The sequence below is a fragment of the Canis aureus genome, chromosome X (assembly GCF_053574225.1).
Source record: "Canis aureus isolate CA01 chromosome X, VMU_Caureus_v.1.0, whole genome shotgun sequence".
Classification (NCBI taxonomy): Eukaryota; Metazoa; Chordata; class Mammalia; order Carnivora; family Canidae; genus Canis; species Canis aureus.
The window spans coordinates 64,620,390-64,624,244 of record NC_135649.1 but is presented as its reverse complement, the minus strand read 5'-3'; the positions used below and the strand labels follow the sequence as shown (position 1 = coordinate 64,624,244).

The following is a 3,855-nucleotide window of genomic DNA, read 5'->3' as shown; positions in this document are numbered from 1 at the left end:
AAATGCTTTCTCTGCACCTGTTGAGAGGATCATATGGTTCTTGTTTTTTCCCTTGTTGATGTGATCTATCACATTGATTGTTTTATTAATGTTGAACCAACCTTGCATCACAGAGATAAATAGATAAATCCCACTTGGTCATGGTGAATAATCTTCTTAATGTACTGCTGGGTCCCATTGGCTAGTATCTTGTTAGAAATTTTGCATCTGTGTTCATGAAGGATATTGGTCTATAATTCTCTATTTTGGTGGGGTCTTTTTCTGGTTTTAGAATTAAGGTGATGCTGGCCTCATAAAACACGTTTTGAAGTATTCTGTACCTTTCTATCCTTCGGAACAGCTTTAGCAGAATAGGTATTATTTCTTCTTTAAACGTTTGATAGGATTCCCCTAGGAAGCTGTCTGGCCCTGGACTTTTGTGTCCTCAGAAAATATTGATGACTACTTCAATTTTCTCCCTGCTTATTGGCCTGTTCAGGTTTTCTTCCTGTTCCGGTTTTGGTAATTTGTGTTTTTCAAGAAATGCATCCCTTTCTTCTAGATTGCCTAACTTATTGGCTTATAGATGCTCATAATAGGTTTTTAAAATCCTTTGTATTTCTTTGGTATTGGTTGTGATCTCTCCTCCTTCGTTCATGATTTTATTAATTTGAATCTTTTCTCTTTTTAATAAGGCTGGCTAATGGTTTATCTATCTTATTAATTCTTTCAAAGAACCACCTCCTGGATTTGTTGATCTGTTCTACAACTCTTCTGGTCCCTATTTTATTGAGTTCTGCTCGAATCTTTATTCACTCTCTTCTTCTGCCTGGTATAGGTTTTATTTGCTGTTCTTTCTCCTATTCCATTAGGTGTTAGGTTAGCTCGTGTATTTGAGATTTTCCCAATTTTTTGAGGGATGCTTGTGTTGTGATGTATTTCCCTCTTAGTACTGCTTTTGCTGTATCCCAAGGATTTTGAATGGATATATCTTCATTTTCATTAGTTTCCACGAATTTTTTAAATTCTTCTTTAATTTTCTGCTTTACCCATTCATCTTTCAGTAGTATGCTCTTTATCCTCCACGTGTCTGAGTTTCTTCCAAATTTCTTCTTGTGATTGCATTCTAGTTTCAAATCATTGTGGTCTGAAAATATGCAGGGTATAATCCCAGTCTTTTGATATTGGTTGAGACCTGATTTGTGACCCAGTATGTTGTCTCTTCTGGAGAAAGTTCCATGTGCACTTGAGAAGAATATGTATTGATTAGCATTTGGATGGAAATTTCTGTTTATATCTGTGAAATTGTCCAGTCTAGTGTGTCATTTATAGTCCTTGTTTCTTTGGTGATGTTGTGCTTAGATTATCTGTCATTTTCAGAAAGTGTCATGTTGAAGTCTGCTACTATTAGTGTATTATTATCTAAGTATGTCTTTATTGGGTTATTAATTGATTGATATACTTGGCTGCTCCCACATTAGGTGTATAAATATTCATGATTATTAGGTCTTCTTGTTGGATAGACCCTTTAAGTATGATATAGTGTCCCTCTTCATCTCACTACAGTCTTTGGGATAAACTTTAATCTATCTGATATGAGGATTGCTACCCCAGCTTTCTTTTGAGGACCATTTGAATGGTAAATGGTTCTCCACCCCTTCATTTTCAGGCTGTGGGTGTCCTTAGGTCTAAAATGAGTCACTTGTAGCTAGCAAATAGATGACTCTTGCTTTTTTATCCAGTCCAAACCCCTGCATCTTTTGGTGGTATCATTTAGCACATTCACATTCAGAGTTACTATTGAAAGATATGAATTAGTGCTGCCCCTAGTTTGCAGACCTGGAAGTAGATATACCTCATGGAAGTTGGGTTTGGCCCTGCATCTGCTGCCTTCGCCATGGAGAAATTGTTGGAGCTGGCAGCCTAGGAATGAATCTCCTCTCAGCCTCTAAGCTCACCTGGTCAGAATCCTTGGATGAGCCTGTGGAATCCTTCCTCCTAGCCCTGTGGTTTGGAACCAGTGGCTCTGAGACTGTAAGAGGGTGGACAAAGATTCTCAGGGGCTGCTAAATTCATCTCTGATGGCCTCCAGCACTGCCAGCCACTCAGAGGATGAGGAGTCGCTGGCAGGGCAGAAGCAAGCTTCCTCTCAGGCCTTGGGCACCATCCCTAAATGGAGAAGCTCCTCCAGATTCATCAAGAGGAAGAAGTTTGATGATGAGCTGGTGGAGAGCAGCCTGGCTAAGTCCTCTACCCGGGTGAAGGGGGCCAGTGGGGTGGAGCCAGGGTGCTGTTCAGGGAGTGAACCTTCCTCCAGTGAGAAGAAGAAGGTGTCCAAGACCCCTAGCACTCCTGTGCCACCCAGCCCAGCCACAACCCCTGGACTCACCAAGCATGTGAAGAAGAGCAAACAGCCACTTCAGGTGACCAAGAATTTGGGCCACTGGAAGCCTGTAGATGACCTCCTGGTTGTCAACACTGTGCTGCAGACCAATGACCTGACATCTGTCTAGCTGGGTGTGAAGTTCAGCTGCCACTTCACCCTTTGGGAGGTTCAGGAGTGCTGGTATGGCCTGCTCTATGATCCTGTCATCTCCAAGCTGGCCTGCCAAGCCATGAGACAGCTGCACCCAGAAGCCATTGCTGCCATCCAGAGTAAGGCCTTGTTTAGCAAGGCTGAGAACAGCTGCTGAGCAAAGTGGGATCAACCAGCCAGCCCACCTTGGAGATGTTCCAGGATCTGCTCCACAGACACCCTGATGCCTTCAACCTGGCCTGTACTGCCAAGGCCTTGCAGGCCCACTAGCAGCTGATGAAGCAGTATTACCTGCTGGAGGAACAGACAGTGCAGCCACGGCCTAAGGGGGACCAAGTGCTCAACTTTTCAGATGCAGAGGACCTGATTGACGACAGTAAGCTCAAGGATACGCGAGATGAGGTCCTGGAACATGAGCTGACAGTGGCCGACTGGCGCCAGAAACGAGAGATCCAACAGCTGGCACAAGAGCTGTATAAGCAGCATGTGCTGGTAGACAGCATCATAGGCATGAGCTCTCCTGACTTTGACAACCAGATGCTGGCAGTGCTGCAGGGCCACATCGTGCAGTACCTGATGCGCTCCCAAGAGATCACCCTGGGCAGAGCAACCAAGGATAACCAGATTGATGTGGACCTGTCTCTGGAGGGTCCATCCTGGAAGATCTCCCAGAAACAAGGTGTCATCAAGCTGAAAAATAATGGTGATTTCTTCATTGCCAATGAGGGTCGGCGGCCCATCTATATTGATGGACGGTGGGTACCATGTGGCTCCAAGTGGCACTTCAGCAACACCTCTGTGGTAGAGATTGCCAACCTGAGATTCATCTTCCTCATCAACCAGGATCTCATTGCTCTTATTCAGGCCAAGGCTGCCAAGATCACGCCACAGTGAGGTGTGGTGGCAGGACCCATATGCTCTCTGTGGCCTCCGTTTCCCCTGCCATTTCAGCCTCTTGGAGCTGGAACTCAGGCTCCTGGAAAAGCCATAGTAAGCAGGAGAAAACCCAACTGCAGGCCCACTGATCTGAGCCTCTGGTAGGGCAGGGCTGGTCCTGTGAAGCCCCTGAAGGCTGGAACCCTCCAGCTTCCTTAGAGTCAGATCCCCTCCCCTCCTCTCTTTGCAGGCCGCCCTCCTCTTCCCCTTGGGTTTCCACCTTTACCCCTTCATCTCCAGCTGATTAGCTTCAGACTTTTCCTTTATTATTTTTCTTTTGTAAATAAAAAGCACCAAGTTCCAAAAAAAAAGATATGAATTTAGTCTTATCATAATATCCATTCAGTCCCTGTTTTTGTGGATTATTTCTTTGGGCTTCCTCTTTCTTTTATAGAGTCCTCCTT

The 3,855-nt window shown here is 44.7% G+C and overlaps 1 pseudogene; it reads left to right on the top strand.

The window, feature by feature from the left end:
- Positions 1–1,829: 1,829 nt before the first annotated feature.
- Positions 1,830–3,528, top strand: LOC144309219 (microspherule protein 1 pseudogene; annotated as a pseudogene).
- Positions 3,529–3,855: the final 327 nt, after the last annotated feature.